Raw genomic sequence first — 14,783 nt, forward strand, 5'->3', positions numbered from 1 at the left:
ACTAAAATACGATCCAACTATTTTTGACCACGAATTCATATACAACACGCAAGTAAGTATGAAGAACATGAGTTTCTCTTCTTCTAATAATAAATATTTTCGTTCACTTGACCGTAAATTAGTGCACTTAACGTAAACCGAGCACCCGAATCCAATAACTTCAGAAGGCTGTAACTCGAGAATAGTAGTTATTCAGACCCAGGTGCCATGGACTTTTTTAATCTATACATCAAGAAGTATCATTGACCAAACTTTCATCTAATTTGACCGGGACCACTTTTCCATAAGGAGTGTTGCCTGGTCCTTTCTTTGAAATCTATTGAAAAACCGACAGCTCGACGGATAGCCTACCGTAAAATGGGGTGACTTTGACCGATTTTGTACTTTAATCCTATAAAAGTCATATTTTAAATTTTGCTACATTTTTCTATATGCAAATATGTTATGGATTTAGGCGTCTACTTTCAGTAGCTTAGATTTTAATTACAACAAAATAATCATGACTTGGAAAAAAAAATAAAAAATGCCTTTAGTCACCCCATCTTTGACCGTATATGCTTTTTGCCTGTTAAACTTATTTTTCTTTTAGGTGGGGTTAATTTGACCGTTTTTTAAACCATTTTTCCTTAATTCGTTATATCGGTGGATTTAACAACCCTTGGAATAAAAATTCTTTTTTTTTTATTTAAAAATGAATTCTAAGATATTTATAAATTTGAATCGTTAAAAATAATTTTAAAAATTATACAGGGTGGCTGAAGTATATCACAATAGAGATTTTTCTATGTTTTCGGTAAAATTCACCCCAGCGGTCAAAGTAACCCCATTTTACGGTACGTTGTTCGTCACGAAAATCTAAAGGTGGATATTTAACCTTTTATTGATGGTAAACTGGATAACACCTACATATAAAACATACCGACGGCCAAAGTGCAGTACCTCGTATCATTATTTTGGTCAATTTTACAGAAATCGCGAAAAACTACATTTTCTCGCACATTGCGCTTAATTTGTAAGCAGACCTTAAAAAATGATTTATTAACCTATTTTAATATAAATTTATTATCTTTTAACATCCATAACCCACGTCTGCTTGATCCGAGGTATTGCATTAAAACGGTAAACCTATACGAGGTACTGCACAGCTAAAGTTGACACATGAGAGTAGAAAAAAAAAAGGCACAAAAAGAGTAACTTTAATAACATTTTATTATCAAAAATCGTAACTCATTTAAAAAACAAAACATTATTTTAAACATTATAACAAAATCTTTTTTTTAATATTAGGTATGTTGAATAAACTTGTAATAACATTTATTATCAAAAATGGTAAAAAACAAAACAAACCTTATTTTTTATTAGGTAGGTTGAAAAAACTTATGAAAAACATAAAAAATTCATTTTGTGTAGAAAACTCCTACTATTCGTATTGCAAGCTTTCATAATACGCCCAACAATCTTTGGGAATAACCGGCTTTATTTCATTAAGATGATCAAACTTTTTTTTTATTTTTTGTAGTCTCTTGTATAACCGCGGAAACTCAACTCCAGCTAAACTTATCGCTTTTGGTCGTCGAGGAAGTACTTGAAATTCATCATTGAAATTGATCTTGAAATTGATTTATCCCTTTGGCAAGTATTCCCGTACTCTTAGGTTTGTCACGACTGGATCTGATAATACTTTTATAGGCCTTATGGAATCATACTTCATTAATGGCTTGTAACTAAAATTGGTGAAAAAATCAAAGTCTGGTGTTTTAACAATATAGGGGTTTTTCTTTTTAGCTTCCTTTGTGATTCGAGCGTAATCGCTTGGAAGATAAATGTCTTTATTTTTTAATGATGTTTTAATGCAGGCGTGCACACTATCTCACACCATTTTTGTATGGCCCTTGGCCAGATATTTTTGTGTGATTTTTACACTGTACATTTCAGACAAATGAAGTAGCGCGTTAGACATTATGGAGTTGCGATTCTGGGCTGTGCAGCCATCTGAGAATATGATAACTTCTCTTTTGTCACCTTTATCCAAAAAATTATCTTTGAGATAATCGACTACACACGAGGCGTATGTCGAGGCGTGAAGATCTGTTTTGGTCTCATCAAACCAATAACAAGTTCCCAAGTTGGTTTTTACGTCGTAGATGGTGAAATTGTGGCAGCAAAGCTTAACTTTGTAATATAGTGAACTAGCGTTTAACTGAGGACAAAGCTTAACGGCTTGAAGGTCCATTGTAAGTGTATGACATTCTCCTAAAATTGCCCTATTCTTGTCAGATTCCTTCTCTTTTCTGGCCCTGTCTTTTTCTTCGCGATGCTTGAAAAATAACTCTTCCTCTAAATTTCCATTTTAATATTTGTAGCACTGGTCACATCTGTCCTTTCGTGGTGTAAATATTCCAATGTTCAACTCATTTACAACCGCCGTTAATTTAGTTATCGACAAGCACATTTTGTCATTGATATTGCACTGCTTTTTATACTCCCGGTATAATTGAGCTATAGACTGAAACTGCTGTTCTAAATACTGTTTTGAAGTTTCCCTACGACAGTAGTGCGCAGGTAACTTATTAAGGGATTGCAAAAATTCTTTTAGGTATTCGGAAGCTTCTGTGTGATTATTTTCTCTTTTCTTTCTGCTCTGCACAACAATCTCTTGCCTTTCAACAATGCCGTCACTACTTTTTAACAACCAGTTTCGTACCGACCATTCACCAAGACCTGTTGTGTTCAGATACATTTTTTGCAAACCGGAATGAACCGGTGATTTACCTTTAAGTTGTATTTTAGCGTCGTTGTCCTTCTTGAATCCGGTGTTTTATTTCTTGACGTTTCCAAAGTAACCGTATTACACACAAAAACCTTTCTTTGATCCCATGTCATTTTCGACCAAAAATTGTTAAATATTCCTGCACGGTCATTTTCGTCAATTAATTTACACTTTCGACTGGCTCCCTTCTCATCTCCACAATCGCATCGCGGTTTTAGGCGACGTTTTGTTCTCATTTTTTCATTAAATGTTTTATTTTGATTTCTTGGTTTTCTGAATCCTAAATAATCTTGTCCTTCCATCCTTAATTTTTTATTGAGCTGTCGTTGATTGGTTTTCTTTCGCTTCCGTTTTTGTAAGTTTTCTTCAATATTGTTGTCGGCTTCGGTTATATCAAGTTCCATATTTGTATTGTTCGGTTGCATATCTTCATTATCGCTTTCTTCTTCACTCTCTGGGTTTGAGTCTGGTATGTATTCTTCAAAATTTTCTTTATTTGACTGCGTATCCTCCTCCACTTCACTATCGTCACTAATGGCTTTCTGGTAGTTCTTATCTGGTACGTATACTTCTTCCTCTACAGTGTGAATAATAGTTTTGTAGTATTGCGGTCTTAAGTCAACATTAGTAGAAGTTGAATTTGTGGCATCATTAGTTGGAAATAATTGATCCAAATCCTCAAATAGGTTCCACACGTTTGGAATTTCATTTTGGTTGTCTTCTAAATAAAAAATACGAGCATAAAAAAATTAGTCAAAGCGAAAGAAATAATGTTAGTGCAAATACCTGCTAAGTCATTAAAAACTGGACCTACGTCGTTTTCATGCTGGCTTAAAACTTCGTTAAGGGCATCAACAACTGTTTTATTTAAAGCAGGATTTAAGTCGTCTTGAAAAACAATTACAGCGTTTTCTAAATCTACTATTGTATAATAATCTAAGGTATCGCTTTGACTAGAAGTGCCTTTAGCTTCAGTAATTTCTTTGGGATTCTCTAGAATTTTTTTCGTTCGTGATAGCATTGCCACTATGACTCCTAAAAAGGAGATACATTTCTACAAATATATCGATGAATAGTTTATAGGCATGAGCGTGCCATGCGAGAGAAATGAGTTCTATCGAGTATAGTAATTATTATTGTCTTTGTTGGATAAGCGTTAAATTTACAGAATTATTTTTTCTGTTTTTCTTGTATATCACAGTCTCAACAAACTTAGTCTCCAGTGTACAAGTACTTTTATGTGTTTAACAAATTAACTTGGATGTAAAAAGCTTGTACAAAGTATCTACAAAGTAATGCATTACCTCGTATGGTAACAATATTGTAGACACAATATTGCAGGACCTCGTATAATTATTTGGACTTACAAACCTTATTTTAGTAAAATCGCAACGACTTTTAAAAAAATCAAATTATTTTTTCGATGAAATACAATATTAGGATAAATTTATAACAGCATTAATAATTATTAAATATTTACTTACCTCATTAACGTAAAAAAGGTAATGGCAAAGCCAAAGAAGGACTTCTTATGGCAGAAAACAATGGCGACTGACGGATACAAGGTACTGCATTCAAAAAGACAACAACAATTATCCGAGGTAATGAATTTGCCTCTAGAAACCTGTAACGAAGTTATGTGGAATTTTTTAAACGTTTTTAATAGATGGCGCGAGCAAAACCCTAACTATTCATGTATAAAACCTAAAACCGAAAAAATATCACATACGAGGTACTGCACTTTCGCCGTCGAATACGATTTTATTCAAAAATAGTCCAACTCTGTACTTACCGCACGAGGTCCCAGGGCATATTCAGTAATATATTATATCGTGTAAATGGACTATTAGTTAGAGGTTTTTGGAATGAGTTGATTATTTGACAATTTTAAAGGTCAACGGTGAAAACGGGTCCAATAAAAAATTGAAGTAGTCTCCATTAATCGTAAATAAATAACACCTTGAATATTGTAAATGGTAGTTTACAAAATCGGGCAGGTGAATAAAATATTTCATTTGGTTCATGGTTGTAAATTAGCTACAAATTAAAAATTGTATAAGACATATTAGCTTCCAGATCCGAATTAGTTTTTAAAACATAAATTTAGGACACTAATTCTATAGACTTAGAATCATTTTCCATTTGGGGACACAAGTTTTTAAGATCGTGTAGCCCGGATAAAGTTGCAATTAAAAAAAAACTCAAGAATGAGAAGAATTGAAGACGGAAAAGAAGGAGAATTTTCACGCCTGATAAAAAAAGCAAAAAATGGCTCCTAAAAGGAAATCGAACGAACAAAACCCAACAAAAATTTTTTATATAATATTATACAAATTGACCTTCTTCTTCTTCTTCTTCTTCTTCTTCTTCTTCTTCTTCGTCTAGCAATTCACGTCCACATCTGAACATAAGCCTCTTCAAGTCTTCCTTTCCATTGTTTTTTGTTGTACGCTACTTGTAGAAAATTTTTCGCGGCAGTTCGTTTCAGATCATCTGTCCAGCTCATAGGAGGTCTGCCTCTGGGTCTTTTGTGTTGGTATGGTCTCCAGATTAGAATTGTTCTGTGCCATTTGTTTAGATTGCTCCTAGCTACATATCCAGCGTATTCCCATTTCAATTTTAATGATTTTTGTACCACATCGATGACTTTGGTTTTATGTCTTATCCATGAGTTTGTTTTCCTGTCCTTAAGTGATATGCCAAGCAAGCATTGCTCTTTCCATCGCATGTTGAGTGACTCTGAGTATGTTTATATTCTTTTTTTGATTGTCCATGTTTGTGCTCCATATGTTAATATCGGAATAATGCATGCATCAAAAACTTTAGATCTAAGATGTAGTTGAATTTGCTGATTTCTGAATATATAGTTCAGTTTGCCGAATGCTACCATGCCAATTTTCTTCTTCTTCTTATTTCTTCCGTTGTTTTGTTTAAATTCATTTTCAGTCCTATTTTAGAAGATTCTGTGTGTAGTTCTGAAAGCATCGTTTGCAGTTCTTGTAGGTCAGTAGCTATCAGGATTATATATGTCATCCGCAAATCGTACATTACTGAGGTAGCGGCCATTGATGTGTATTCCCTTATATTTCCAATTTATATTTTTAAACATGTCCTCCAAAACTAAGGTGAACAGTTTGGGTGATAGAGTGTCTCCCTGTTTGACTCCCCTGTTTAATGGTACAGAGTTCGTGTATTCATTTTCATTTAGGTAGTATGTAGCTGTAGCTTGGTTCATAGTTTATTTTATTAAGTTATTATATCTGCTGTCTATTCTACAATTTTGCATTGCGTTTATTACGGCCGTGTGTTCTATAGTGTTGAAATTGATCTAATGAAGAAGAAACAGGCTTTAAAGTCTACATACAAGATGGAAGAAGAAAAAGATCTAATGACTTAATATTGAGATCAATATGGACGTAGAATACTGGGAAGCGTTGTTCTAAGTCTATATGCGAATTATAAGACCACCAAGTAAAGCGAAGAAATCAGGTAACCATGAAACCATGAACAGCGACTCAATTTAACACTTGTAAACATCAAGGCTTTCCAGCTCCTTGATAATATTAAATAAAAAATAATTAAGAACCAATCCATTTAAGTTAGTTTAATAAAATGTTAATACAAACGCATAGCAAACTATTGTGTCTAAGTTAGAGAGTTAGTTGTATCTATTTTAACTAGTTGGGATAGTTAATATACAGTATGTCCCTGTAAGTTGTATCCATATGGAAAACTTTTTTATTATTAATTTTACGAAAAAAAGTTATTCTTTATAAAAAGCTCTGCAAGGTCGAAAACCTAAGATTTGACCATCAAATATCAAATTTTTTAAATATTATACGAGGTATGTCAAAAAGCTTGAATTTCACTCAAGAGTAAAGTAGCTTTATTTTTCACAATATTGAAAATTGCTATTATGAAAAGTTGTTTGGAATTAAAAACTGTATTCTAGTATGCAATTATATCCTTCTAATTGAATTTTTTTTTTTTTTTTTTTAATTATGGATAACTAACAATATTTTCAGTTATTTTAATTCAGATAACTCTTTTATTATTAATTTTACGAAAAAAAGTGATTCTTAATAAAAAGTTCTGCATGGCCTAAAATCTAAAATACAACCATCTTTTGTCAAATTTTATCAATTGTATACGAGGTATGTCAAAAAATATGAATTTTGCTTAAGAGTAAAATACGTTTATTTTTCACAATATCGAAAATTGTTATTATGAAAAGTTATTTAAAATTAAAAACTATGTTTCAGTATGTAATTACATCCTTCTAATTGAAATATTCTGAACTATGTATAAAGGTACTTTACTTTTGATCTAAATTTATCTTTTTTGACATACCTCGTATAAAATTGATAAAATTTGATATAAGATGGTTGTATTTTAAGTTTTAGATTATCCAAAACTTTTTATTAAGAATCACTTTTTTTCGTAAAATTAATAATAAAAGAGTTATCAGAATTGAAATAACTGAAAAAATAATGATAGTTATCCATAATTTCTCAAAAAAAAAATTTCAATTAGAAGGATGTAATTGCATCTTAGAATATAGTTTTTAATTCCAAACAACTTTTCATAATAGCAATTTCCTATATTACGAAAAATAAAGCTACTTTACTCTTGAGTGAAATTCAAACTTCTTGACATACCTCGTATAATATTCAAAAAATTTGATATTTGATGGTTAAATCTTAGGTTTTGGACCATGCAGAGCTTTTTATAAAGAATAACTTTTTTTCGTAAAATTAATAATAAAAAAGTTTTCCATATGGATACAACTTACAGGGACATACTGTATAAAACAAGGACACATTTTAGGGTAAGCTCTTGGAGGTAAGTTTGCTTTGGTATAAGTAAGTATGATTTCGTAAGTTAAAAGACGAATTATTGATAAGTGATCAGTTATAACTAAACACCAAAGAACCCCACAAGGAAGAACTTCCTGCAGTTGGCGGTATACCATTAATTACAAGTGAAATTTAATAAAAAATTTTCCTCTTGGTAAAATGTTTATTAGTTTAAAAAGCCCTAAAGGGCTACAAACATATACAAAACGTTTTCGCTCTGTAACAAGAGCATCATCAGTGTTACAAGAACATGGTGAGCCCAGTGTTACAAGAACATGGTGATGGCAGGCAACCTGCCACCTCTTATAACATAATGATCTAGTTACCTTTTGACCCACTTACCACATGTGGGTGTCATATGTTGCTCTAGGGCCGTATCCTTAAGAATTTTATCCATCCTTTGGATTTTTCGATGTATTTATTGATATTAGACTTTTGTCTGTTTTTTGAAAGGCTTTGACCTTGTATTTTTTGGTTGGCTCACCATGTTCTTGTAACACTGATGATGTCTTGTTACAGAGCGAAAACGTTTTGTATATTTGTAGCCCTTTAGGGCTTTTTAAACTAATATACCTTTTACCAAGAGGAAAATTTTTTATTAAATTTCACTACCAAAGAACTGTTAAATAAAATTAAATTTTTCAAAACCTCATGAATTACGTTGTACCAGAAATTTCTATAGCAAGCTATCCTTTTGTTTCAGATTTTTTTTAATCTTATAGAAATATTTTTCCACAAGCATAGAGTTAAGCAATGTTGAAATGCCACAAGTTAATGTCCACTATTACTATGTTATCTTTTTAAAATAAATATCTTTTGAAATAAGTTGCTCATTGATCACATTATTTGATCAGATTGTAATGGTCTTAAGCATCTTATTGGTCTTTAATAAAAAAGAAAAGAAAATCATTAACATATTGTTGACATTTCTATGACTCATAATATGCGTTTTTCGTTCAAATGTCATAAACATGTCAACTTCCAAGCCTCGGTGGCGCAGTAGGCAGCGCGTAAGTCTCATAATCTTAAGGTCGTGAGTTCGATCCTCACCCGGGGCAACTTTTTTATCGAATGATATTATGGTTAACAAGTCTGAAAGGTTAATACTAGGCTACAAGTTAGATATAAAAAATCAAATCTTACAAAAAATTGTAGTAGTATCTCATAAAACTCTAGCCCCTATTAATACTTCTGTATGTCCCAGTTTACCTAATAGTTATGCATGATAAACGATATATGAATCTTTTTTTTCTCTGATTCTGGCCTTGGTTTAGAACTAGAACCTTTAGCCACGTAATTGTATAACTTATCACTAACTCAGGTGTAATGTGTAATGTGTGTGTTGAGTAAGTGTCTTGTTACTTTACAAAGTCGACGTCATTGTCTTTGCAAAGAGACGCTAATTGTATCCTAACGTCTGCGGTCACAATTAGCGTCTCTTTGCAAATACAATGACGTCGACTTTGCAAAGTAACAATCTTACTGTATAGTATAAAATTACAACTAATAAAATAATTCAATAATTTTCTAAAAATAAATGTATTGAAGAGCATGGTTACATCCATTTTGATTTATTCCCAAATATCAAAAATATTTCGTGTGAACCATGCCAAAAGAAAATAGTTTCATAACAATAAAAAATATTTAATCAGATATCCTAAATGGAGGGGATTTTGCAGAAGGGATCCAAGCCACACTTTGTTAAAACTGAGATATTGGCCAAAAACTTTAGGATACAATTAATTCTCTATTAAAAATAATCATGGTTTAACATTAAAATCGTCGATATATGCATTAGATTTGATTTAAAACATACTGTTTGATTCAATAAAACAGTTGTTTTAAAAAAATCCACTTTTGTGGCTTGGTTCCCTTCTGGACAACAACTTAAGTGAATTCAAAGTTAACAAACATTTATTTTCCATTCCTGAGTTACCTAATCAGGCGTATAATCTAAAAGAATGTTAATATGAAATTACTGGGATTTAAAAATTGGTTCGATATCAAAATCTGGAAATCCCGTGAATTCAAGAAAACAGTTGATTTAAAAAAATCCACTTTTGTGGCTTGGTTCCCTTCTGCAAAATAACTTAAGTGAATTTGAATAAAGGAACCAACCCACATGGATCTGTTCTGCAGAACGATGTCATGCTGCAACGATAATGTTGGTTGGTTCTTTCGCTCGTACATATATATCGTAGGTGATTTGGTTCTTTTCTGCACAAGTATCTACACGAGGTATTTTACCACCTATGAGACTGTTAATAGGAAAAATACATATTTGTAGTTTGGTTTCTTTCTGCAGAATCCCGTCCAAATAATCTAAATTTAATAATGCCAGTTCGGCTCTGGAATTTTAATTCTGAAGTGCCAAGCCTCGGTGGCGCAGTAGGCAGCGCGTAAGTCTCATAATCTTAAGGTCGTGAGTTCGATCCTCACCCGGGGCAACTTTTTTGTCATGCGTTTTTTTCTTACATCTAAGTTGGTTATTATTATTTTTTAATATTATATTGCACTTTAAATCACTTAAAAGTTACCATAGGTACTTGATTTTCCTATTACCCCATATAGGAGATATTCCAATGGCATTTTAAAATTTTGAGATTCACAAATTTGGGACATACTTGCAGCCTTTGAGTTGGATTAGTATTAGTGTATCAGTATAATTTATCGTCTCTTAAAAGTACTGACATTGTTTTTATTCATCGTTAAATTTTATATTTCACTTAAGGTAGCATTTGCTAACCAAACAAATACTAAATTACAAACAAGGAAACATTGATGTAAAACGCGCCTTGAAAAAAAAAGAGAGCGAATATTGATGTCGGAAGAACTAACAACTGCTCAATCCCTGGAGTAACAATCTTATTCAAAAATTGATGTTGGTTTATAACCGTATACAGGGTGTCCAGAAAGTCTACCGACAAACAAAGACAGAAGATTCCTCAGATAATTTTAAGACAATTTAACCCAATTCACCTAGTCCGAAAATGCTTCCTAAAGGAGTTAGAGCTCTTTGAAGATGGCGTATTTTCTTAAAGGTTTTCTTAAATAACTCCAGAACGCTTCTATTGAAAAAAACGAAAATTGGTACACATATTTATCTTCCAGAGATAAATCGACTCCATGCATTCCGAATTTCCAGTACCGGTGATAGGCGTCCGTTTTGGGTAGGGCAACAATTATTTTATCGCATAATTTTTTTATCTCTAATTTTTAAGCATTTTTGACTCTGGATTATTAAATTGTGAGATATTCTACAACTAAAAGGTACTCTTGCTTTAGGTCGATAGGATACTTCGTTTTCAAGAAAAATCGATTTGAAAATTTTACTTTTTTTTTTTGAATTTCCAAAAATAATTTAAAAAAAAAACTATTTAGAAATCTGAAAACTGGTACGTTTATTTATATTTCACAGATGAATCGATTTCATTAACTGTTAATTTCTAGTAAGGGTCATATGCGTCCGTTTTGGGTAGGTCAACGGATATTTTATCGCATAACATTTTTGTCTTTCTTTTTAAGCATTTTTGACTCTAGATTATTAATTTATGAGGTATTCTAGTACTAAAAGTCACTCTTGATTTAAGTTAATAAACAACACCGTTTTTTTTTATTTTTTTTTAATTTTCTTAAAAAAAATTTCTTTTTTTTTTAATTTTCAATTCGATTTTTCTAGAAAACCGTGTGTACTTAAACCAAGAGTACCTTTTAGTACGATAATATAGTGTCAAAAATGCTTAAAAGTTAAAGACAAAAAAGTTATGTGATAAAATAACCGTTGCCCTATCCAAAACGGACGCCTATGATCGGTACTAGAAATTGGCAATGGATGGAATCGATTTATCTCTGGAAAATAAATATACGTATACCGTAGTACCGATCTTCGTTTTTCTAAATTGAAGCGTTCTGGGGGTATTTAAAAAAAACTAATTACAAGAAATCATCTTCAAAGAGCTCTAGCTCCTTTAGGAAGCATTTTCGGACTAGGCGAATTGAGCAAAATTGTCTTAACATTATCTGAAGAATCTCCTGTCTTTGTTTGTCGGTAGAGTTTCTGGACACCCTGTATTTCATAAATGTATGCACAATGCAGTAGGTATATTATTACAGGGTTTTTTGAATGTATTTTGTTCGGTGGCATGTTTAAAATGACTCAAAATAATAAAAAAAAAGTTGCCCCGGGTGAGGATCGAACTCACGACCTTAAGATTATGAGACTTACGCGCTGCCTACTGCGCCACCGAGGCTTGGAAGTTCACAGTTAAAATTGCAGAGCCGAACTGGCATTAAATGGAGTTTATAGAATTTAACATTTTTTATTTTTCTGAAACTACTTGGCGGTTTTGGAATAATTTACTCTAAATATTTTGTATTTTTGGAAATAAATAAAAATGGATGTAACACTGCTCTACAGTATATTTCTTTTTAGAAAATTATTTTATTATTTTATTCGTTTTAGTTAGTTTTTATGCTATAAAATAGTTGTCAAAATTTTATGTCGTTTACTAACGTATTGTGCATAAACCTACAAAGACTGAGAGTTACAGAATTTTAAATGCGGAGTAGATTTTTCTGAGATATTTATATATAATTTTCTGGAAGATTTGGTTTTTGGGGGAGGGAAAAATGTTGGGATTGGGAGTAAATGTAAATGTGAGGAAATTCATCAAAAATTGTTAGCCCTACGCGCAAATACGTTATACGTTCGCTCTGATTGGGCATTCCAATGACATGTCAAAAACTATGCAATATGGCGCCTGTGGTTAAATAAAGTATTGTTGTCATTTTTATTTATTGTTATGGTTGTTATTGTTAAGTGTGTTTTAAAAGTTGTGGGAACAGAGGCAAAATAGTTATTTATGATATTATAAGTGTTAAAAGTACAATTTTAAGGCACGCATGTGAAAGTTTACACTTGCAATTCACATGAGTGCCTTAAAAATGTACTTTTTAACACGTATATCATACAATATTTTTTCTACAAACGTTATAAATTTATAAAATACAATATTTTTGTTAATTGCTGCAACCATGAAACCTATTACCCGTAAAAGGTAGAACTGTTTGTCTACACTCGAGGGGAATGTCTAAAAATTCTTAGCGAAAATATTATACCGTTACATAAACTTGTTTTTTCTACAAACGTGTTAAAAATACAATAATACAGTTTACATTAAATTTTAAAAAACGTTTTAAACCACCTTTTTCAAATTGCGCAAGTTGTACTATTTATTAATATTAATATTAATAAATTAAATGTAAATATTTTAACGTTTCACAATTTGACAATTCACTTTTAACTGCAGTGCCTTAAAAATTTTAAAGCACTAGTGCTGTAAAATAGCATTTTTAACGCTCCTATGGAGTGATAAAAATTGCATCTTTAACACGGCTGTAGAAAAAAGTTATTTAATTTGTTTATCACAAATTCAAATTTTTTTGCAACACTATAAGTCAGAAAATTATAATATATAAAATATAATTAGAGTAATAGCGTCTACTTGATTCGTATATAATAGTATACGCTTTATTCGAAGGGGAAAAACCAGCGTGTTCTAGACTGAACTTAGGTACATATCTAACCTCCCCTTCTGGTGGCCTCAAATGGGTATTTAGAGGCCATCTCTGTGCAAAAAGCAACAGATATATAATTAGATAAAACGCCTGCATAAATATTTTAATATCTTCCATTTTACCCACTTCCTTACTTTTGAATACTACCGTAATACGATTCTGTGCTGGTCTGATTTCTATAAAAATACCAAAAAAATTTTCAAATCCTAGCACAGGTTACCTAATTTAATTTCCTTGTCACAAGAAATAAAATAATAATCTGGACAAATTAGCGAATCCCGAAACGGGAAAAACAAAGCCCCGAACTGTTTTATAAACCAAATGCGTACGGAAAATAAAAGTGGTGTTGAGTGACAAAATTTATGGTAAAATTATACAGGATCTGTGGGAGGGTTGCGCTGGGGAGATAATTTAAATTCTAGTCATTGTTGTGTTTAAGTAGTTGTATTGTATAGGGCCACAATGTGGTCAAGAGTACTGTTAACAGGTAATAGGGGCTGAAAGCATTTAGGTTGGCTCGCTACGCGAATTTTAGATAGATAGCAGGTTATAAATGGCTGCTTGTAACTCTGCCAGTCACGTTTGAAACTCTAGGCCCGGAACGAAGCGACTAAAATGAAAATTAGGTGCTTTCAGCAAAAATATTTTCGTTTTCGATACAACTTAAAAATTGCTTACAAAATTAAACTTTTTTTATGTTTACACAGAGGAAAGCTGAAATTTTCAAAAAGATGCCTCAGTCCAGGACGCCGCCTAACTGACTTTAGTGCTGGATTCATTCTTCGTAGTCCCGGTGATAGTTTCTGAGGTACTTTAAAACGCCCTCATGTCGCCGAGGCTACGCGGAACGAAAAATCTGCTAAACCGGATCCTCATCCTTTGTCATCCAGCGCTGCGAAAGCGGAATGGCCTCTGTAAAACCAACATCAGTTCCAAAACACTACCTTAATTAATCCATAGACTGTCAGCAAGGAGGTATATCACTTTTTCCCGTTTCCCGTGTTTTGGTCCCATAATTTCGGTTTAACTAATCCAGGTCGTTTTTTTCCTGATGGGATTACAGATATTTTTTTTTATATTTTTACATTTTTTACTAAACTACTAAATCTATTTTTACAATTAATAATTTGCCATAATGTATTAATTACATTTAACAAGTTTAAAGAAACAATATATATTTGTTAAAATATTTTTGGTACTATCAACTCCCTTCTAAGTTATAAAGACAGTCCCTCTATTTTCAGAAAAGAGTTGGTAGTTTTTTTTTAATCTAATGCATTATTTATTGAATTATTATTTTTATTTATTTATTTTATATTGAATTATTATTATTATAATTGTGAATACCCATTTTTGAATTTAGAGTTTATTTTATTTATTTTAACTTTATCTTACTCAACTTCATCAGGGTTGGATTATTGTTGTCTTCTACTATTATTATAAATTTCGGTTTAACTAAATTTTGTTTTTGTTTTTGGAAGGAATCCTGTTCCAAGGAGGGCGCGGAAGCACCTAATCGCTACCAGAACGGCATCAGTCTCAGCCGCGTATTTCCTCCTTCCATAAGTTGAACTCCAAAA

At 32.0% G+C, this 14,783-nt stretch overlaps 3 non-coding genes across 3 annotated transcripts; 2 read left to right on the plus strand and 1 right to left on the minus strand.

Moving 5' to 3' along the window:
* The first annotated feature begins 8,611 nt into the window (after positions 1-8,611).
* Trnam-cau (transfer RNA methionine (anticodon CAU)) lies at positions 8,612-8,684 on the plus strand. The gene has a single exon. It is a non-coding gene; the product is annotated as a tRNA-Met (tRNA).
* A 1,316-nt stretch (positions 8,685-10,000) lies between these two features.
* Trnam-cau (transfer RNA methionine (anticodon CAU)) lies at positions 10,001-10,073 on the plus strand. The gene has a single exon. It is a non-coding gene; the product is annotated as a tRNA-Met (tRNA).
* A 1,730-nt stretch (positions 10,074-11,803) lies between these two features.
* On the minus strand, positions 11,804-11,876 carry Trnam-cau (transfer RNA methionine (anticodon CAU)). Its single transcript has one exon. It is a non-coding gene; the product is annotated as a tRNA-Met (tRNA).
* Positions 11,877-14,783: the final 2,907 nt, after the last annotated feature.

Source organism: Diabrotica virgifera, chromosome 6 (assembly GCF_917563875.1).
Source record: "Diabrotica virgifera virgifera chromosome 6, PGI_DIABVI_V3a".
NCBI lineage: Eukaryota > Metazoa > Arthropoda > Insecta > Coleoptera > Chrysomelidae > Diabrotica > Diabrotica virgifera.